Source organism: Lepus europaeus, chromosome 14 (genome assembly GCF_033115175.1).
Source record: "Lepus europaeus isolate LE1 chromosome 14, mLepTim1.pri, whole genome shotgun sequence".
Classification (NCBI taxonomy): domain Eukaryota; kingdom Metazoa; phylum Chordata; class Mammalia; order Lagomorpha; family Leporidae; genus Lepus; species Lepus europaeus.
Window position 1 is genome coordinate 95906323 of NC_084840.1, and position 23462 is coordinate 95929784.

Below are 23462 nucleotides of genomic sequence, written 5' to 3' on the forward strand. Positions count from 1 at the left end.
TGTCCAGCCCCAGCTTATTTCACTGAGAGCGATGTCCGTCTGTGCCATCTGTGTTAGTGGAAATGCTAGGATATCATTCTTGCTGTGTCTGACCAAGACTCCGTATGTGGAGCCCACACTGTCTACTCACTTGTCCGTCAGCAGGCATCTGGTTTCACGCCACATCTTGGCTGCTGTGAATTAGCGAATGCTTGGTTGGCACTGCTGGCTCCTAGATACCCCTCAGATCAGAGGTCAGACACTAGGAGATCTGGGCTAACCCCCTCCCAACTCCTGTGAGCAGCCTCTCCCCACCCCCACCAGCACCTTCCCTGCTCTGCCGGCACACCGTGGCACTGTCTCGTTTCTCACCACACTCTGCTTGTGTGGCTTGTCCACTTGCCTGCCTTGTCCATCCTGGGAGCTCCTGAGAGGCCACGAGTGCATCTCCTTCCCAGCTGTTACCCCAGACCTGACCCGGCACCTGCCGTGGAGTAGGTGCTCAGTCGATATTTGTCTTGTGTGCATGGAGGGAGGAGTAACAGAAAACGATGACTTGGCGACAGCTTCACCCTCCTAAGGCAGGAGCTCCAGAGAGGTGACTGCGCACACGCAGCACAGCGGCCACCGTGCAGAGAGGGATAAACAAGGTTTATTTAAGGATTTGAAAGGCAGAATTAGAGTGAGAGAGACAAAGAGAGAGCGCTTCCATCTGCAGGTCACTCTCCAAATGGCCACAAAGACTGAGGCTGGGCCAGGCCAGAGCCAGGAGCCTGGAAGTCCGCCCAGGTCTCCCACTCGGTAGCAGGGCCGCAGGCACTTAGCCCATCCTCTGCTGCCTGCCCAGGCGCATCAGCAGGGAGCTGGATCAGAAGTGGAGCAGCCGGGACTCGAACTGGGGCTTCAGGACTCGTTTCTAGGTCTAGCCCAGTGACTTTCCAACTTTTTGGTCTGAGAACCAAATAAGTAAAAAGAGTATAAATACTCTTAAAAGTTTTGAAGGCTCCCAAGGAGGTCTGGCTTACAGGGGTTTTATTCTATCAGTATTTACTGTGTGTGAAATTAGATTCATGTTGTTTAATATGCAGTGATAAACCCTTTACCTGCTCGCTTTGCAAGCGAGCAGGGAGAACCTCTGCAGACACAAGTGGAAATGATTCTCTGGAAGAGGGCACTGAGCCTCAGAGAAACCCCAAGACTCGCTCCCCGGGTTGTGGGAGAAATGGCTCTCATGAGTGTGACAAGTGAGGAGGCACACAAGGAAACAAGAGACACTGCGGTGTAGAAAGAACTGTGGGTTTCAGACAAGGGAGTTTGCCCACTACCATGTTCTGGTAGTCTGTCCCCAGGACAGAAGCAGGAGTTGGCCCCAGTCCAGGCTGTAGCAGCCCAGGCCTCTCTGGGCTTCCAGATTGCTGTGGACTGGTCATGGCTGCACACCCCCCACCCTTCCCTTTCTTCACAGGGAGTGGGTCCCACGTGGTGGGGCTGTGGGAGACAACTTGTCTCTTAATTCCTGTGTCTTCAGACCAAGGCTGACTATGCACCAGGACCTGATTTACATAATGAAATCCCAGACTCCTGAGGTTTGGGGCTGCCTCGGGCGAAGTTGAAAGCATTTTGCTAACGGGAGGGTATAGATACAGAAAAAGCATTTGAGAAAATCCTAGGTCTAATTCTTATTTTTTGAAAAGATGTATTTATTTATCTGAAAAGCAGAGTTACAGAGAGGGAGAGGCAGAGAGAGAGAGAGCGAGAGCGAGCAAGCGCCCTCCATTCTCTGGTTCACTCCACAGATAGCTGCAATGGCCAGGGCTAGGCCAGGCAAAAGCTGGGAGCCAGGAGCTTCATCTGCATCTTCCAAGAGGGTGTAGGGGCCCAAGGACTTGGGCCGTCTTCTGCTGCTCTCCCAGGCCATCAGCAGGGAGCTGGATCAGAAGGGGAGCAGCCAGGATTCAAACTGGTGCCATCTGGGATGTTAGTACTGCAGGTGGAGGCAGCTTCACCTGCTGTGCTGCAGTGCCAGCCCCAAGAGGAATTTGAACAGGCACTTCACAGAAGAGGAAACTCAACAACAATAAACAAAGTGTGTGCTCCACTTCATTAGTAAGGCACCACGTGTTGGTGAGAATGGGAAATGGAGCACACTGGGACAGAAACTTTGGGAAGCAGTGTTGTTGTCATGTTCAGAAGTCAAGCATTCCTATAATGTCTGACCCAGACGTTCTCCTGCAAGGCCCCGTAGCACTCAGAGGGTCTTAAGCAAAAGGACCCCAGGTGACCCATAGAAGGCGTGGACAGGCTGCTGCTCCCTGCGTCAGCATGGGTTAGTCTCAGGAGCAGCAACCAGCAAGTGGAGGAGGAACATACACATCGATGTGTCAATCAAGTTAAAAAATAAGCACAGCTAAATGTGTATATTGTTCAGGAATATCTATCAATCTCTATTAGCATTGAAATCACGAAGATGACTGGATAAAGAGAAGGGGACATAAGGGAATACTCAGGAAAAAAAAAAAAAAACATCCTTGGGCCGGCGCTGCAGCTCACTAGGCTAATCCTCTGCCTGCAGCGCCGGCACCCTGGGTTCTAGTCCCGGTCGGGGCGCCAGATTCTGTCCTGGTTGCCCCTCTTCCAGGCCAGCTCTCTGCTATGGCCCAGGAAGGCAGTGGAGGATGGCCCAAGTGCTTGGGCCCTGCACCCGCATGGGAGACAGGGAGAAGCACCTGGCTCCTGGCTTCGGATCAGTGTGGTGCGCCTGCCACAGCGGCCATTGGAGGGTGAACCAAGGGAAAAAAAGGAAGACCTTTCTCTCTGTCTCTCTCTCACTGTCCACTCTGCCTGTCAAATAAAATAAAATAAAATAAAATATAATAATAAAAAAGCTGAACTCACAGGATGGGGGTTCCTGGGGGCTGGCCCTGGGGACAGTGGGGAGACGCAGGCCACAAGATGCCGGACTTCCACTGTACTTGGAGGATATGTTTGTTTCCTTGGCTCTATTCACAATCATGTTGGCCCAAATGGTGTCGCTTTCCTGATTTGGAAGTACACTGAGTCATGATCTGTTTTTGTTTTGAAAGAGAGAGATCTTCCATCCTCTGTTCACTCCCCAGATGCCCCTGAAGCCAGGGCTGGGCCAGGCGAAAACTTGAAGCTGTGAACTCAGCCCAGGTCTCCCACATGGGAGGCAGGACGCCACTGCCTCGACATCACTTCCTGCCTCGCAGGGTGAACGTGAGCAGGAAGCTGGATCAGACGCAGAGCCGGGACTCAAACAGACACCGGTACGGGCTGTGGGCCTCCCAGGCAGCATCTACCTGCTGTACCAATGCCTGTCCCCAGGTCGAGATCTATTTTTATTTTTTATTTATTTATTTATTTATTTATTTTTGACAGGCAGAGTGGACAGTGAGAGAGAGACAGAGAGAAAGGTCTTCCTTTTGCCGTTGGTTCACCCTTCAATGGCCGCCGCGGTAGTGCGCTGCGGCCGGCGCACCGCGCTGATCCGAAGCCAGGAGCCAGGTGCTTCTCCTGGTCTCCCACGGGGTGCAGGGCCCAAGCACTTGGGCCATCCTCCACTGCACTCCCTAGCCACAGCAGAGAGCTGGTCTGGAAGAGGGGCAACCGGGACAGGATCGGTGCCCCAACCGGGACTAGAACCCCATGTGCCAGCGCCGCAAGGCGGAGGATTAGCCTAGTGAGCTGCGGCGCCGGCCGAGATCTATTTTTGATGTGTTTATTTGTGTTTGCGAATATGTTTCAAAGTATTATCCTCCATATGAGTTTGTGAGATTCTTTCATAATTTCATTTTTATGGATCTTTTCCTGTGTTTTGGGGTCAGTGTGTACTTGCCTCCTCATCTTACACATTTACTATGCCTTAAAAATAGTTTGTCAAACAACCCAGTTAAGTAATGGGCAAAGGACTTAAACAGGCATTTTTCAAAAGAGGAAATCCAAATGGCCAACAGACAAATGAAAAAATGTTCAGGATCACTAGCCATCAGGGAAATGCTAATCAAAACCTCAATGAGGTTTCACCTCACCCCCTTAGAATAGCTTTCATACAGAAATCAACAAACAACAAATGCTGGTGAGGACGTGCGGGAAAATGTTCCCTAATGCACTGTTGGTGGGAATGTAAACTGGTCCAGCCACTGTGGAAGACAGTGTGGAGATGCCTCAGAAATCTGAATGTAGACCTCCATGTGACCCAGCCACCTGACTCCTGGGAATTCACCCAAGGGAAATGAAATCAGCACATGAAAGAGTTATCTGCACTCCCATGTTTATTGCAGCTCAATTCACAATAGCTAAGGCATGGAATCAACCTAAATGCCCACCAACTGAAGACTGGATAAAGAAATTATGGGATATGTACACCATGGAGTACCACACAGTGGTTAAAAAAAAAAAAAGAAATCCTGTCCTTTGCAACAAAATGGATGCAACTGGGAAACATCATCCTTAGTGAAATAAAGCCAGTCCCCAAAAGACAAATACGTATGTTCTCCCTGACCTGTGGTAACTCATAGAGCCCCTAAAAGTTAATCTACAGAAGTGAAACTGACACTTTGAGCAGCAATGACTTTGAACTGCCCTTGTCTCGACTGTTGAGGAACAGTTTTTTTATCCACTATTTGTTGGATTTTTAGTATAGGGTTAATCTTATGTGTATAAAGTTGATTGAAGATAAATGTTAGTGCAAAATAGGAATGGGACTAGGAGAGGGAGGAGGAAGAGGGTGGGAGTGTGGGTGGGGTGGGAAGAATTGCTGTGTTCCTGAATTTGTATTTATGAGACACATGAAGTTTGTATACCTTAAATAAAAGGTTTCTGGGTTAAAAAAAATAATAGTTTGTGTACTTTTTTTTTTTTTATCATATCTTTAAGTGCTTGCTACTGTTCTCATCTGGAAAGGTGTGGGCCTGTTGGGTTGTGGTTGTTTTCTTTTTTTTTTTTTTTTTTTTTTTTTTTTCAGATTGATTGATTGATTGATTCGAAAGGCAGAGTGACAGAGAAATGGGGAGAGGCAGAGAGATCGTCCCTCGTTTATTTGGCATAGACGCCCTTCATCCCTCTGTCCAGCCATCAGCTCGTCTTCATGGTGCATTTCAGACAGAGCACGGCAGTCAGGAGGGCGCTGCCCATAAACCTTCCAGCCGTGCACACCGTTATCGAGAGCTCAGCAGCTGCCTACAGGTCACTCCAGTTCACCTACAAGTCACTGTTCCTTTCAAGATCACGTGTGTGCAGGGGCCGGCGTTGCGGTACAGCGAGCTGATCTCTCTTTGTAGCTCTGCCTTTCACATAAGATAAATCTTTTTTTTTAAAAATATATGTGTATATAATGGTAATGAAACATACATCTTTTTTTTTTTTTTTGAGTGAACCATTTGGTGTATACCCTGGTGTGGGGCAAATGCCCATCGACATGGAAAACCTTACCATGGCGCCACAGTCACCTCAGCCGTGGTGGGGCCTGTCCTGTCTGTGAGCTCCCACTGCCCACCCCAGCGCTGCTCTGATGGTGTCCGGAGGGTTCAGCCGCACAAGGGGGCTCCACCCCCAACCGCAAAGAGAAGGCAGGAGGCAATCCTGGCCCACAGAGAGCTCCACCCCTCTGCTCTCCGGTTAGCGGGCCCAGTGGGGAGCTGGGCCTCTACCCCCACCCAGCATCGAGGAGACTGAGCAAGAGGCTGAAGGAGGACTCCCTTCCCCTCATGATAGGAGCCCAGTGGGGAGTGACCTTGACCTCCACCTGAGGCCAGCTGACGCCCTGGGTCCCCTCCTCTGCTGTAAGGGGCAGGCCAGCGGGAAGCCGAGCTTTCCACCCTGCAAGAAGAGAGCGATCGGAGTCCAGCCCCTTCCCCGGGGCTGGGAGGGCGGCCTCGGGGGAGCTGAATGTTCACCCCAGCTGTCCATAGTGAAGAAATGGGGGCCAGGGCTGCACTCCTGCTGGGGTGGTGAGGGCCTGACCCATGCCTGCTGAAAGAGATGTTACCCGGAACCCAGCATTCCCTAGCATTAATGTCCAAGCACCGAGTGGAAAACTCACAACTTGAATGAAAAAACGAAGTTCTAACCATCTGACAGGGATTTTAAAAGCAGTGATCGCCAGCACTGTGGTTCAATAGGCTAATCCTCCGCCTTGCAGCGCCGGCACACCGGGTTCTAGTCCTGGTTGGGGCACCAGATTCTGTCCCGGTTGCCCCTCTTCCAGGCCAGCTCTCTGCTGTGGCCCAGGAGGGCAGTGGAGGATGGCCCAAGTGCTTGGGCCCTGCACCCCATGGGAGACCAGGAGAAGCACCTGGCTCCTGGCTTCGGATCAGCGCAGTGCGCCGGCCGCGGCGGCCGTTGGAGGGTGAACCAACGGCAGAAAGGAAGACCTTTCTCTCTGTCTCTTTCTCTCTCACTGTCTAACTCTGCCTGTCCAAAAAAAAAAAAAAAAAAAAAGCAGTGATCATAAAAACTTTTCATCAGGAAATACTAATTGTCTTGAAACAAACAAAAATAGGGTATTTCAGCAAATACAAATTACTTTTTTAGAAATCGAGATTACAGAACGGAAAAACAGAGAAATAAAGTTCGCAGGATGGGCTGATACTAGGGTGGAGATGTCAGAGAACAGAGTCACCGAACTAGGTACCAGATCACCGGAGTTTAGCCAATCAGAAGGACACAGTAAGTTTTTAAAATAAAAATGAAAATAAACAGACTCAGTGATGTGTGGAACCATAGCAGAAAAAGTGACCTCTAGCATCAGAGGTCAAGAGGGAGAGTGACACAAAAAAATACTCAAAGAAATAATGGCTGATAAACATCCCAAATTTGGTGAAAGACATCAGCTCATTTAAGAAGCTGAGAAAACAAAGTAGAATAACCCAAAGGGATCCACATCGTAATTAAACTTTTGAAAACTAAAGACCAAAGGAGAAACATCTTGAAAGCAGCCAGAAATGGCAAAAAATGGAATGAATTGTGTTATAATAGAACACAAATTTAAATGACAGCGTTTCTGTTCTGAAACCATGGAGTCCAGAGGGAAGTGACGGGACGTGTTTCAAGTGCCGAAAGAAAAGAACTGTCAACTGTGAATTCTGTATCAGGCATAACTATCCCTCAAGAATGAGAGAGAGATAAAGACATTGTCAGGTGGAGGGGAAACAGAATCTGTTGCCAGTAAGAGTGCCCTTTAAGAATGCTAAAGAGGTCCACTGCACAAAAGGAACGGTAACAGAAGAAGAAGGGATGGAAATTTAGAGAGGTAAGAGTTAGGGTGATAAAAATATTCTAGAATTGGATTTCATGGTCGATGCAGAAACCATAACAGCGTCTGGCTTGGTCCTCAATCCACGGAGATGGAAATACTGAATGAGGGCAATTCTACTTAAAAAGTGGACAGGACCTAACTGGAAATAACTCTTCTATACGTCACTGATTACCCATGGTCTGTGGTTAATTACATGTGGACATTGTAGCACAAGAAAACTCTGTTTGTGTTGCATATCTTACTCAACACACTTATTTTTAGTCTTTGTATGAAGATCTTCAAAAGCTTCACGGAAAATATGTATTATGAAAATGAAACGTGCATGGATTTCAAGTCTTTATACAAAAATAAACTCATGTTTCCATTCCATGTCCCGCAAACATTTCCAAATACCTCCACCCTTTTTATAGACAGTGGTTCTCTCATGGACAGTTAACAAGTGAGGTCAAGCCTTTCTGTACGTCTTGGCCATGTCACACCTCGTGAGACTGCTCAGCTCGTCAGCGTTGATGTTGGGACTTCTATTTCATATCGGTTTTCTGTGCGTCCCCTCTGGGTTATTTATGCCAGTGTTATACTTCTTGCTCTAACCAGTCTTATATGCTTGAAAGATATTCAGACAAAACTTATTATCTTTGTACCAAGCTCTTGATCATTCCCGAGAATCGGAGCTGCTATCGGGCCAGTTCTCGGGTCTGGGAGCTTCCCCTTGCTTGGCTGTCGGTGAGGTCTGGTGGCGACGCTGTTCTGTTTCTCTTCACTGAAATGTTCTCTCCGTCTTCCGTCTTGGAAGATAGTTTTCCTTGGCATAGGATTTTGAGTTAACGACATTTTGAGGCTCTTTCTGCACTCAGGAGATCCTGCCTCGCTCTCTCTGAGCCTTCATTCAACATCAAATTTCGGGGCATGGCGTTGTGGCACATATGGGAGTGCGGGTTCGAGTCCTGGCTACTCGGATTCCTATCCAGGTTCCTGCTTATGTGCCTGGGAAAGCAGCAGAAGGTGGCCTAAGTATTTGAGTTCCTACACCCCTGTGGGAGACAAAGAAGGAATTCCTGGCTTTGGCCTGTCCTGGTTCTGGCTTTGAGACCATTTGGGGAGTGAGCCAGCAGATGGAAGCACGCTCTCTCTTCTTTTCTTTCTCTCTCTCTCTCTGTCATTCTGCCTTTATCTATCAATAGATAGATAAATAAATAAGTCTTTAAAAAAGCCTCAATCTCGATTAATAGTCTTTTCTCTCCAGAATGGCCCACCTGTTCTTATCAATTTGTGTGTTGAGTCAGTTTGGAATTTCTGGGCATTTTGAGTGTGACGTGTTATTTTTTAAAACCAGGCAGTTAACCAGGTTGAATTCAGATGGCAAGCTCTGTGTCGCGTGCCGTGGGTGGCACTGAACTCTCAATTCATTCCCTGAGCCTTAGCTTGGCGGCAGGCCTGGTTCAAGGGTCAGCCTTGGGCATGGTTTATAGAGAAGCCGACCATGAGGCTGGCTGTCCCTGGGACTCGCGGGTGTCCTGTTCGCTCGGTGGCTATGTTGCCGTGAACTTGGCCCTCAGCAGGCAGGACGGCTGGGGGCCTCCCGTCTTGTTTCACTTGCTGCACCGGCACAGAGTGGGTGCTGCCATCAAATTCAAAGCCCTACCAAGGGCTTCTTTTGGTCTCTGCCCATTGTCTGTAGGGGGTCCCTTTTTATTTCTTCCCAGTTGTAAGTTGTCATTTGTGAGAGGGTCCATTTTATTTTTTAAGATTTATTTTATTTATTTGAGAGTTGCACAGATTGGTAGAGACACAGAGAAAGATCTGCCATTGGCTGGCTCACTCCCCAAACGGCTGCAAAGGCCAGAGCTGAGCTGATCTGAAGCCAGGAGCCAGGAGCTTCTTCTGGGTCTCTCCCATGTGAGTGCAGGGGCCCAAGCACTTGGGCCATCCTCTGTTGCTTTCCCAAGTACGTTAGCAGGGAGCTGGATCAGAAGTGGAGCAGTCGGCACTCGAACCGGTGCCCATGTGGGATGCTAGTGCTGCAGGCCGGGGCTTTAGCCCGCTGCGTCACAACGCCGGCCCCAAGGGTCAGTTTGATAGCAGCTCAGTGGCCAGGGCCAATAGCCTACTTCCCCTAGAATGATGTTGTAATAATGTGAATATCACACCCTTTCCCCTAGTGCACACACATGCATGAACACACACAAATTATTTGTTGGTCTCTGTGTTTTTAAAATGAAGCCCAAGCTTTGCACCTTCCCCTTCCTTCCCTTTAGCCCATCTGTCCACACTTCCCCTGTTCTGGGGCTTTGGGCCATGATTTCTTCTGCTTGGAGTGTTCTTCGTCTCATTAAAAACAGAGTTTGTTCACTGTTCACTGCTTGGGACATGCCCATTCCGAGCCGATGCTGGGTTTCCGTTCCAGCTTTCGCTCCCGGTTCCAGCTTCCTGCAGAGTGTGCCCTGGGAGGCAGCAGGTGATGGCGCCAGAACTGGGGCCCCTGCCACCCACGTGGGAGACCCGGATGGAGCTCCTGACTCCTGGATTCAGCCTGGCGCTGCCCTGCCTGTTGAGGGCATGTGGGGAGTGAACCTGAACCAGCAGATGGAAGCGCTCTTGCTCGCTTGCTCTCTCTCTCTCTCTGTGTCTCCCACATCCCTCTGCCTTGCAAGTAAGAACAAATAAATAAACATTTTTTTCAATAAATAAAAACAGACTCTATTTTTTAAGAGCAACTTAAGGACACAGCAGAACTGAGACGATAAGGGAGACTCCTCACCCTTCTCCCGCTCCTGCTTCTTCTCGCTTCTCTCACTCATTCCCCGGTCTCAGCCAAAACGCCACGGCCTCCAGGGTCCTCTCCTGACCGGGCATCGGGGTCGTCCTGCCTGTCCAGGTCTGCCTGCAGCACCGGTTTCGCTGAGCACTGTACATACGCTCAGTACCTAGCACAGGGCCTGGCATATAGCATGCAGTCAACAAGCACTTCTCCAAGGAGCAAGGGGTGCTTAGGAACCATCTCTACCAAGTTCTTGCAGCAGAGTGGAGAAAATGATTTTAAACCCCCGGACGGAGCTTGACTGCGGCGTGAGCCTGGAGTCAGACCACTTGAGCCCAACCCCTCAGCAGTCAGCACCCCCACCCCCACCCCGGGCACAGAGTGCTCTGTGTTGTGTCCTGCTCTGTGGATCGGTGAGCGGGAGCTTGGAAGACCCATTGCAGTGTGGCTCAGAATCCAGCGAGGCGAATGGTTAGATGTACTGCCCGTCACTGGTTAACTGCAAATAGGATCTGGCATGATCAGGATCACTGCCATTGTTTGTCAGTTCATGTTATAAAGATAATATTATTGAAGCATGTGCATGTAATACTTTTTTGTGCAATGCCTTCTATAACTGGAAATTAGAATTGACTTTTAAAGTAAAATTTCAATAACTTAGTGAAGTTTGGCTATTGAAGTTTCTTAAATTTCTCAAATAAGGCCTGGGATTTTTAAGCTGTTATAATAAGATATAAAGCAAATGATCAACTCATAAACAAATAATGGCTATTTCCCTATAATCTCTGTTGCACTTCAAAAGGCTGATGGAAAAAGTGAAATTGAAAGGTAAACTTATTTTGGTGAAAAAATATTGATATCCATGCAGAGTATTTTTTTTTAAAGGTTTATTTATTTATTTGAGGGGCAGAGTTATAGACAGAGAAAGGGAGAGACAGAGAGAAAGGTCTTCCATATACCTGTTTACTCCCCAAATGGCTGCAGTGGCCAGAGCTGAGCCAACGCAAAGCCAGGAGCCAGGAGCTTCTTCTGGGTCTCCCACGTGGGTGCAGGGGCCCAAGGACTTGGGCCATCTTCCACTGCTTTCCCAAGCCATAGCAGAGAGCTGGATCGGAAGTGGAGCAGCTGGGACTTGAACCAGCGCCCATATGGGATGCTGGCACTGCAGGTGGCGGCTTTACCCACTATGCCACAGCGCTGGCCCCCATGCATTGTATTTTCATAATGCACATTTTCTGTTGTCTTTTTGAAGCTCCCTTGTACTGATATAAATAAATAAATGTAATGACTTTAGATGTTTAGAATTTCATGTATTTCTGTCCATTTTTTTTTAAGAATTATTTTATTCATTTGAAAGAGTTGCAGAGAGAAAGGTAGAGCCAAAGAGAGAGAGAGAGAGAGAGAAAGAGAGGTCTTCCATTCCACTGGTTCACTCCCCAAATTACCGCAATGGCCAGAGCTGAGCTGAGCCAAAGCCAGGAGCCAGGAGCTTCCTCCAGGTCTCCCACGTGGGTGCAGGCATCCAAGGACTTGAGCCACATCTTCTACTGCTTTCCCAGGCCACAGCAGAGAGCTGGATCGGAAGAGGAGCAGCCGGGACTAGAACTGGTGCCCATATGGGATGCCAGTGCTGCAGGCTGGCACTTTAACCTGCTATGCCCCAATGCTGGCTCTGTGTTTTTCTGGATAACAAATTTATTTTCCACTCAAATTCACATTCAACATCATAACAGATATTCCCACAAAGGTTTAACAATCAAAAACATTTTTTAAAAGATGTATTTATTTATTTACTTGTTTCAAAGGCAGAGTGACAGAGATCTTCCGTCCACAGGTTTAATCCCTCAATGGCCACACAGCCATGTCTGGGCCAGGCTAAAGTCAGGAGCTAGGAACTCTATCTGAGTCTCCCATGTGGGTGCAGGGACTCAAGTACTTAGAGCATCTGCTGCTGCTTTCCCAGGTGTGTTATTAGGAAGCTGGATAGGAAGTGGAGTAGCTGAGACTTGAACCAGCGCTCACATATGGGATGCCAGTGTCACAAGTGGTGACTTACCCCATTACACCACAACACAGGCCCCAATTAAATGGTTTAACATACTAGTTTATCATGGCTTAAGGAAGTTTGGCTAAAACAATAACAAACTGTACACCCGGTCCTGTGGTGTAGCAGGTAAAGTTGCTGCCTGAAGCACTGGCATCCCATGTGGGTGCTTCTCCACTTCTGATCCAGTTCCCTTCTATGGCTTGGGAAAGCAGTAGAAGATGGCCCAAGTCCCTGGGCCCCTGCACCCACGTGGGAGACCCGGAAGAAGCTCCTGGGGCTGGTGCTGTGCCATAGTGGGTAAAGCTGCGGCCTGCAGCGCTGGCATCCCATATGGGCGCCAGTTTGAGTCCCGGCTGCTTCACTTCCCATCCAGCTCCCCGCTGATGGCCTGGGAAAGCAGTAGAAGATGGCCCAAGTCCTTGGGCCCCTGCACCCACGTGGGAGACCCGGAAGAAGCTCCTGGCTCCTGGCTTCAGATTGGCCCAGCTCTGGCCGTTGCAGCCATCTGGGGAGTGAAGCAGCAGGTGGAAGGTCTCTCTCTCTCTCTCTCTCTCTCTTCTTCTTCTCTCTCCCTCCCTCCCTCTCTCCCTCTGCCTCTCTCTAACTCTGCCTTTCAAATAAATAAGTAAATCTTTAAAAAAATACATAAAAACCCACCAAAAAATGAAACCCTCTTTTTTTTTTTTGATCTTTGCAAATGGTAGGAAGTAACATGGGCCTTTAACTTCACAGATTAACAAACAGAAAGAAGACATGGACAGGAGAAAGCCGGAGAGCCTGGCCCTCAAGGTTTGCATTTAGGTGGTTTACGTGTTGCTGTGTTGTTTTCCCCTTCTTTTTCTCTCTCTCTCACGCAGGGGTCCACGTGAACCTCAGTCCACTGGGAGGCACAAGGTGTGGCTGGGGGCAGGGCACTGCAGGTGGACAGCAGGGAGCCTCGCAGAGGGGCCCTAGGCTGGTGCTCCGGGGCGCACCCGCTTCTGCTCCTACTTCCTGCATCCCGGCTGCCAGCTCACCCCTCTCCTCCAAGGCCCCACCGATGGGGTCAGGCGGGCAGGGCCTGAGGGGTCACAAGCAGCTCGTTGGCCCCTTGGGACAGAATGCCTCACCGTGCAACCCCAGCCCCAGCACCCGGGGAGGGAAGGAATGGGGACGCGAATGCAGGGTTTAGGCTGAGAGTGACCATGCTGCTGTTCTTGTGTGTGTGTGTGCGCGTGCCAGGGCCTGCGCTCAGCCAAGGGAAAGGAGACCTTTGTGCCCACGTGGTCCACACTGCAGCCGCCCACCGCGGCCACCGCCGCTGCCGGAGTCACCACCGCCATCTCCACGGACCTGGAGTCAGTCAAGGCGCAGGCGGCCTCCATCAGCGTGTCGGGTAAGAGGAAGAAAGCCAAGTCGGCCAAGAGGTTGTCCAAGGAGGCGCGCCCCGAGGTAAGCACTGCCCGGCCGTCTCGCCTGCCCGGGGCCCTTCCCACTCCCCCCAACAGCTGCACGGCCCCTCTCCATGCACCTGAGCCACATCCCAGCTCAGCGCCCTTCACTTGTCCAGTGGGATACCCACCTTCCCCGGCCAGCCAGCATGGCGCTTGGCTTCGGGCCTGAGCTGGTGTCTGATCAGGAGAACAAGGTCTGCCGACTCTAACACGGCCGCCCAGTGTCCAGCAGAGCGCCGGACACGCAGGTGTACATGCAGTCCGCTCGTGTCGGGCATGCGCAGGTGCACCCTGTGCCACCTTGTGCCCCACAGGCGTAGCTGTTTTCCCCAGGTCTGGGGTGAGACCAGACGGCTGCGTGGAGCACTGGCTGGGCTCAGGGTGGGCCAATACGGGGGACTGCGGTGAGGCGCCTTGTCCTGGACCCAGCCCTGCCTCCAGCATCCGGCATCCCTGGAGAATGTGCTCCGCTGCTACCTCCCCCCCCAAAGTTCACTTACTTTTCATTCTGACTCTGCGAGGCCCCTCCTATGGCTGACGTAAAGCCACGGAAATTCTGTCCAGGGGGACTTGGAGTTCTCTGTACTCTTTGGTCCTAGTTCTACAGGTTCCCACTCTGTCTTCTTCCCCCACAGCAGGCACAATCTGCTGCTTTATCTCTTTATTAGGAAGCAGAGAGATGCATAGAAAGACAGAGACAGATGACAGACGGGGAGAGAGATCTTCCGTCCACTCTCCAAAGCCCTCAGAGGCCAGGCCTGAGCCCGGGCTCAAACCTGGATCCAGAATTCGATGGGTCTCCCAAGTGGGCGGCCCCAGGCCCCAAGTGCTTAGGCTGCTGCTGCTGGCTCCGGGGGTGCATCAGCAGGAGGGAGGAGTGGGGGCAGAGCTGGGTGTGGAAGGCAGAGACTTGGCCTCCTTAGTGTGTGGGGTGTAGAGCCTGTGCACACCCGTGCTCCGGGAGGGGGCGGGAAGGGCGCAGGCCTGGCGCGTGGGGGAGGTGGGTTCTGTCCTGGACCTCACTCAGGTGGGAGGAGGGTTCCCCCCGAGCAGCCCCACTCTGCAGAAACTGGGGGCTGAGCCCTCCTGGAAACCAGGGTAATTCCCCCAGGAGGAGAGCGACGCTGGCCGTGGAGTTTGTTCAAGACTGGCCAGCCGCTGTGGTTACGTCAGGTGTTTGTGACCCAGATCTTGGCAAGTATTTCTTGCTGGCCTGCAAAACACACACACACATACACACACACACACTCACACTCAGAGATGCACAAACTCATACACACAGAGACACACACCCATATACCACACACAGTCACACACTCAGTCACACATACACACAGTCACTCACACACACTCACACTCACAGAGACACACAAACTCATACACAGAGAGACACACACCCATATACCACACGCAGTCACACACACTCAGTCACACATACACACAGTCACTCTCACACACACTCACAGAGACACACAAACTCATACACACAGACACACACCCATATACCACACACAGTCACACACTCAGTCACACATACACACAGTCACTCACACACACTCAGAGACACACAAACTCACACACACAGAGACACACACCCATATACCACACATAGTCACACACACTCAGTCACACATACACATACACAGTCACTCACACACACTCACAGAGACACACAAACTCATACACACAGACACACACCCATATACCACACACAGTCACACACACTCAGTCACACATACACATACACAGTCACTCTCACACACTCACAGAGGCACACAAACTCATATACACAGACACACACCCATATACCACACACAGTCACACACTCAGTCACACATACACACAGTCACTCACACACACTCACAGAGACACACAAACTCATACACACAGAGACACACACCCATATACCACACATAGTCACACACACTCAGTCACACATACACATACACAGTCACTCACACACACTCACAGAGACACACAAACTCATACACACAGACACACACCCATATACCACACACAGTCACACACACTCAGTCACACATACACATACACAGTCACTCTCACACACTCACAGAGGCACACAAACTCATACACACAGACACACACCCATATACCACAGTCACACACACTCAGTCACACATACACACACACAGTCACTCACACACACTCACAGAGACACACAAACTCATACACACAGACACACACCCATATACCACAGTCACACACACACTCACACACACACTCTCATGTGCAGTCACACTTGCACACACAGACACAGACACACAGTCACACACACACCCTGGCCAGCGTATGCAGTGTCACCCGCTGCCCTGGGTGCGGAGCCCAGCTGCCCGGGGCGGGCGGGGGGTCTTGGACCCACTGGGCCCGAGGTCCCCTTCTGGAAGACTGACTCAGCCGCCACGGCGCCGGTCACGTTTCAGGGGCCTGGGGCCCGGGCTCCAAGGTGACGGCTGGAGGGATGGCAGAGGTGGGTCAGTGACTGGGGCAGAGCAGCTGAGCCGACCACGCGGAGGTCCCAGCAGCAGGGGGCAGCTGTAGCAGAAGGCTCCCCGTGCCCCCGCGGCAGCCCGGTGCCCTCCGTGTGCAGACAGAGCCGGGTCCTGCCCCTCCCTCCCCGCACTCACCTCCCATGGGGAATGCACCATGGAGGAGAGACCAAGGCTGCCCGGGGCCCCAGAAGGTGTTATCTCAGCGGGCTCCCCTCGGAGCCCACAGTCTTCCCTTCTCACTGTACTGATCGCTCTCTGGATGTTTCCAAAGCTTAACAGTGGGGAGATTCTGAAGTTAATGTGTAACAGGAAGTAAAAACCCGGACCGAGGGGGAAGGGGCGATGACGTAACCTGGTGTTTACATCTTCCTATTAATCGGCTCCACTTTAAAGTGCAAGGCGTCCTCCGTCAACTGTCCCCTTCCCCACCCGTGCTGCTCCAGGGTGTCGCCTTCACGGTGCAATCACGCTGTATATACGAACCCGGAACCCGCTGTGGTTTAAAACAGCTCGCTGGAGGGAGCCGGCCCTCTTCAAATTCGTCTTTAAGGGCTCTGATAATGTCTCCCACGTGCAGGTGACCCGATGGGGAGCGTTCACGGGGAGCTGATGCAGGCCCATTTTACATCAGTCACTGAGCTTATGTCATTAATCACACTTATTTTCTGAAATCTGTGTCATTCGGTGGGAACCGCACACATGCTGCCCACAGCGCTGCACGCAGCGACAAGCCGAGTGTTTGGCCAGTCTCAGAAACCCGATAGGAAGCCCTGCCGTCGGACTGCTATTCCCGAGAGATTTCACAACATAAAAATGTCTGCCGGCACAGCCCTGTTGTGTAAAGTTTATTTTCCGATATCTGTGAAACATTTCAAACACCACGGCTGCACGGATCAAGGTTAAATTGGATTCCAGGGTTTCCTCCCCCTGCCCCAAGTAATTAGTGCATTAAGGTTGCACCCAGTAAATGTGGTGCTTCCACGGGGTAACGTGCTGTGTGCTGACGGAACATATGGTGGGTGCTGGGATCCGCAGACAGCCCCGGCCCCTCTGTGTGGGAAGTGGGGCACGGGACCGAGTCCGTCGTGTGCTCCCGCTTGGAGTCCTCGCAGCACAGCACAACGGGCACAGAGAAAAGACTAAACACTCTAGAGCATTTTTTTTTTTCTCTTTAATATTCGAGAATTGTCAGGTGAAACACTTTTGCATTCCTTTCTGCAGTGAGGACCCTAATCATGCTGCCAGCTAGGAATTTTAAAAAATGACTATTATGAGATGGGGTATTTATTTATAGGCTAGCTGAAGGACAGGAAAAAAATTCTTTCTCTCTGAAAGGTGTTGTTCTGCCCCCAGGTGAGGGTACTTCAAAAAGTTCATGGAGAAAGGAATGAAAAAGGAAGTTTGTGTTGGTGCAAAAAAAGAAGTTTTGAAATCCTTAGGTAGTTTTCCCCTAATATGGATTTTCCACGAACTTCTGAAGACCCCTGCATGCGCGTGGATTTCAAATGCTTTGGCATCCACAATGAACTTTTCATTCCATTCTCCACGAACTTCATTGTTTTTAAGATTTATTTTTATTTATTTGAAAGACAGAGTTACAGAGAGATGGAGAGGGAGAGGGAGAGGGAGAGGGAGAGAGAGAGAGAGAGAGAAAGAGAGGTCTTCTAGCTATTGGTTCACTCCCCAGATGGAGCTGTGCCGATCAGAAGCCAGGAGCCAGAAGCTTCTTCTGGGTCTCTCTTGGGGGTCCAGGGGCCCAAGGACTTGGGCCATCTTCTACTGCTTTCCCAGGCCATAGCAGAGAGCTGGATCGGAAGAGGAGCAGCCGGGACTAGAACCGGTGCCCATATGGGATGTCAGGCCAGGGCTTTAACCCGCTGAGCCACAGCGCCGGCCCCATCTCCATGAACTTTAAACAATACCCTCATACAACCCATCTGTGTGGTTCAGTTGCACGTGAGGTTTAAAATAAACTTGATCAGAGAAGGGAACCTTGTGAGCTGTTAGTTGTTCCATTGTCCAGTTTTTGCTGCCTTCAGCTTGGCCAGCAGCTCTGCAGACCAACGAGGGGTGGGGGTGGCCTTGTGCCACTCACGCCTGGAGCAGCACGGGGTGGGGGGTGAGCCCGAGACAGGTCGGTTCTGCCAGGCTGCCAGGGGATATGTACCGTATTTTGATAGATTATGTCGATACAACAGAGCCGTCCTTATCACATTGAATCCTTGTTTTGTAACACAAGTAACTTTAAAATGTAGAGATAATTTGAAATTGTATGAAAATCAGTTATTCTAAAATCAAATTTTGCATCTACCACCAAAATGAATTCATCTGAAAGATCTGCTTTCAGAGAACGAAATTGAAAACCTGAGTCGTGTCGTACTGAAAATTCAGCTGCAAGGGGCCTTTTGCCTTTCACGTTACTTTGTTATTCTGGGTGGTTTGATAGCTTAAAACTCTCAGTATTTTTGGAATCAAAGATTTCCTAATGGAAATAATATTCAATTTTTCATTGCACAAAAGACAAAAATGTTGTTTGTTAAAATTCACTGGAGAGGTTTTGTGCTTCTTATTTTCTGGTTTATTCTGTGGGGCACAGTTGGTTGGTTGCTTGTGGAGTTCACAGTGTGTCAGTGGAACTTCAACGGAGGATCAGGGTTTTGCTGTAGGGGTTAGGGATGGGCAGGTCTGGGATGTGGGGAACTTCCTGCAGTTGGTTGGTTGGATGTGGAGTTCACAGTATATCAGTGGAACTTCAATGTGGATCAGGGTTTTGCTGTGGGGGTTAGGGATGGGCAGGTCTGGGATGTGGGGAACTTCCTGCTGTCCTCAGGCACGGGGCAAGGTGCTCATTTCTGTCCATACGTGGTGGTGACAGAGTGTCCGCCCTGGTACCGAGGAAGCCATGGGCCAGTGTCTCTCCCTGTGTGCTGTATCTCGTTCACCTGGCCTTCAGCTTTGGGTCTCTCTGTCCAGTTCCCACTGGGAGCCGAGGCCAGCCCTGAGCACCAGGCACTTTGCCTTGGGTCCTGATGCTGCACAGACTCCGTTCTTTGGCGTAAGACTGAGACTCCCCATGCTGCCACTCATCCTGCCTGCAGTGTTCCTCCCTGGTGCCGTCTGGTGCCACGGAGCCACTGCACGTCCATGCTTGCCTGCGTCCAGCCGGAGGGGGCTGCCCCCCGGGCCACCCTCTTTGCACCAGGCTCTCCCAGCATGTGGGTTTCTCTAACCTTGGTGTCTTTAGCCTTGGTGTCTCTCTGGCTAGAGGCTCTTCTCCACCCATCTCAGTGTGAGTGTCATTCCTCTGTTCAGTGTTGGTGGGTAATTGAGAAAGTTCACGGAAAAAATGAGTTAAAGATAAATTTGGGCAGTGGGCATTTGGCACAGCTGCTAAAACCGCCCCCTTGGGATGCCCACAACCCACATCAAAGAGCGTGGTTTATTTTTTTTAAAGATGTATTTTATTATTTATTTGAAAGAGTTACAGAGATAGGTAGAGCCAGAGAGAGACAGAAGTCTTCCATTCTGCTGGTTCACTCCTCATATGACCACAACGGTGTAAGCTGAGCTGATCCAAAGCCAGGAGCCAGGGGCTTCTTCCAGGTCTCCCACGTGGGTGCAGGGGCCCAAGGACTTGGGCCATCTTCCGCTGCCTTCCCAGGCCACAGCAGAGAGCTGGATCGGAAGTGGATCAGCCAGGACACGAACCAGCGCCCATATGGGATGCCGGCACTGCAGGCTGGGGCTTTAACCCACTGCGCCACAGCGCCGGCCCCAAAGAGCGTGGTTTAAGTCCCGGCTCCTCGGCTTCCAATCCAGCTTCCTGACGATGGCATCGGAAGGCAGCAGGTGACGGCCCGAGTCCTTGGGCCCCTGCCACCCCTGTGGGAGACCTGCTGGTTCCCGAGTTTAGCCTGGTTCAGCCCTGGCTGTTGCAGGCATTTGGGGACTGCGACAGCAGATGGAAGGTCTCTGTCCATCTGTCTCTCTGCCTGTTAAGTCAAATGAAAATAAATAATGAGATGATGTGTAAGACTTTATAAAAAAATGCTTTAAGTCAAAGATAAACTTGAGGCAGTTGCTAACACACTGTCTGGAGCGCCTGCATCCTGTATCAGAGTGCCGAGTTCAAGTCCTGGCTCTGTGTCCCATTCCACTTTGCAACTAATGCACACAGTGCAGGTGAAGGCTCAAATACCCGGGTCCCTGCCTTCAGGGTGAAGCTGTGGGCCCCTGGCTTCTGCCTGGCCCAGCCCTGGCTGTGGCAGGCATTTGAGGAATGAACCAGCAGATGGAAGAGCTTGCTCTCTCTCTCTCTCTCTCTCAAATGCATAAAGATTATAGAAGAGCACAGTTTTTAAAAAGATAAATTTATTTTGGTACAAAAAATTGAAACCCATGAATAGTTTTTTTCGTAATAATTGTTTTCATAAACCTTTAGCAGACCATTCTTAAGCATGGATTTCAATTTTTTTCTGCACAAAAAATAAACAGATTTTAATTCCATTTTCTGTAAGCCTTTGGAAGTTCCCTCAAAGATTTTTAGCCATGAAATGTATATCTATATATATTTCAGTCATTCAATTGACTGGACTTCCTAATACTTCATACCAGTTGTTGTATGTAACTTTTGTCCTATATCAAATCTTGCTCCATTCCATATCTAGAATAGAACAAAGAGTTATCTGCAACAATGACCCTGAAGTGTTAGGGAGTCCAGGCCAATGACTGGGAAGTGTAGAACAACCATTTATTGGGATGCCCGCCGCCAGAAGTGGCGTGTATGGGCTTTGACAACCTGGAGTGTCGTTCCGGAACCTGTGGTCTGCCCCCTGATTGAGAACATGCAAGTAGATTCTAGTAAAAATCCATACCATTTCTGTCTAGTTTACATGCAATAAAGCATACTGTATTTTTTTAAAGATTAATTTGTTTGAAATGCACAGTTACAGAATGAGAGAGAGAAAGGGAGTGAGATCTTTCCATTTACGTATTCACTCCCTGAGTGGCCACATCGGCTGGGGCTGGGACCAGGCCGAGCTTCATCCAGGTCTCCCATGTAGGTGGCAGGGTCGTGGGCCATCCTCCGCTGCTTTCCCAGGTACCTTAGCAGGGAACTGGATCAGAAGTGGGGCAGCCAGGATCAAGCTGGTGCTCACATGGGACACCAGCATCCCAGGCAGTGGCTCAGCCCACTGTGCCACAACGCCAGCCCTCAGAAGCTCATTGTAGAGGTCTGTTTTTGTATTCCTGTTACAAAGATTTGAATACAGAGATTTAGATTCTTGTACAACCTTTGGAAAAGCTGGGAGAGAAAAAAAAAGTAGAAAAACACCCAAGGAAAGGTTTCAGTCAGAGGCACCCAGGTAGCTAAGAGGTCGACGAGAAGCCACTGTGATTTGTAAGAACCTCTGGAAATCTCCCACCAGAAAATGTAGGTGTCAGCAGTGAGGAGCGTGTCTTTTTTCTTTTTCTTTCTTTCTTTTTTTTTTTTTTTTGACAGGCAGAGTTAGACAGAGAGAAAGGTTTTCCTTTGCCGTTGGTTCACCCTCCAATGGCCGCTGCGGCCGGCGCACTGCGCTGATCCGAAGCCAGGAGCCAGGTGCTTCTCCTGGTCTCCCATGCGGGTGCAGGGCCCAAGCACTTGGGCCATCCTCCACTGCACTCCCAGGCCACAGCAGAGAGCTGGCCTGGAAGAGGGGCAACCGGGACAGAATCCGGTGTGCTGGTGCCGCAGGCGGAGGATTAGCCTAGTGAGCCGTGGCGCCGGCCAAACCCTGGTTTTCTAGGTTGTTTTTAAATATTTATTTTTTATTTATTTGAAAGACAGAGTTACAGAGAAGCAGAGGCAGAGGAGAGAGAGAGAGAGAGAGAGAGAGAGAGAGGTCTTCCATCTGCTGGTTTACTCCCCAAATGGCTGCAAAGGCCGGATCTGGGCCTAACTGAAGCCAGGAGCCAGGACCGTCTTCCTGGTCTCCCATGTGCATGCAGGGGCCCAAGCACTTGGCCATCTTCTACTGCTTTCCCAGGCCATAGCAGGGAGCTGGGTCAGAAGTGGAGCAGCCAGGACTTGAACTGATGCCTGTATGGGATGCCGGCACTGCAGGCGGCAGCGTTACATGCTACACCACAGCGGCAGCCCCTTCTCATTTTTTTCTTTTTTAGAGGAGACGAGATAGGGCGTGTTCAGGGCGGTATGACCGTAGACTTTATTTTCTTTTAATACCCGGAAGATGTGGCTCCGTTGTCTTTCGGCTTGCATAGTTTCTGACAGGAAGAACATCCTGGACGTATGGCTTGCCGCACACCTGGCAGTCTGGCGCTGGCGGCAACGCCACGTGGCTCATGTATGGATGTCTATAGCAAGCCGATTCATGTTGTCGCCCAGCTCTCGTATCTTGTCTCTGCTTTGGTTGGGGGAATGTCTTTTAGGCTAATGTCAAATAACTGCTTTTTTTCTTCAGCTGTACTGAGTCTACTGATGAGCCCATCAAAAACACTTATGGTCTTGTTTTATTTCTGGCATTTCCATTTTATGCCCCTCTTTTTTTATACATGATTTTTTTTTTTCAACAGGTAGAGTTAGACAGAGAGAGAGAGAGAGTCAGAGAGAAACGTCTTCCTTTTTCCGTTGCTTCACCCCCCAAGTGGCTTCTATGGCCGGCGCTGCACCGATCCAAAGCCAGGAGCCAGGTGCTTCTCCTGGTCTCCCATGCGGGTGCAGGGCCCAAGGACCTGGGCCATCCTCCACTGCCTTCCCGGGCCACAGCAGAGAGCTGGCCTGGAAGAGGAGCAACTGGGACAGAATCTGGCACCCCGACCGGGACTAGAACCTGGGGTGTCGGCGCCGCAGGCAGAGGATTAGCCAAATGAGCTGTGGCGCCGGCCCATTTTATGCCTTTTTACACTTTCCGCCTCTCTGATGGAATTGTCTGTCCGTTGTTTATCATACATGCTGTTCATCTCTTCTCCTAGGTTCTTCACCATTCTACTTATAATTATTTTTAGATCCCCATCTGACAGTCCCAACATCTGGGGAGCTTTCAGTCTGGTTCTGTCAATTGCTTTATCTCTAACATTACGTTCTTTTTTCCTTGACTTTTTGTCCATCTCTCTCTTTCTCTCTTTTTAAGTTAAATGCTGGGCATTGTGCATGGAGTAGTAGAGATGGAAGTAAATTGTATTCACACCTCAAAATGGCGTGCTCTTGTCATACCAGACTGTGACTGTGAGAGATTAGATCAATCTAACAGAAGTGGCTTAAACCGCTATGCTGTTCCAGTGCCCACCCTGATAATAATATATTTAAAGATTTCAAGAAGAAAGAGCTTAAAGGGACAATACCCTTCACTAAGCCCAGAAAGAATGGCCACAATTTCAGAAGAGGGCTGTTTGTAGAAATTGAGAGGAACAGGAGATTGCAATGAGTGAGGGATGTGAGGATGGGATCAGGGGTAAG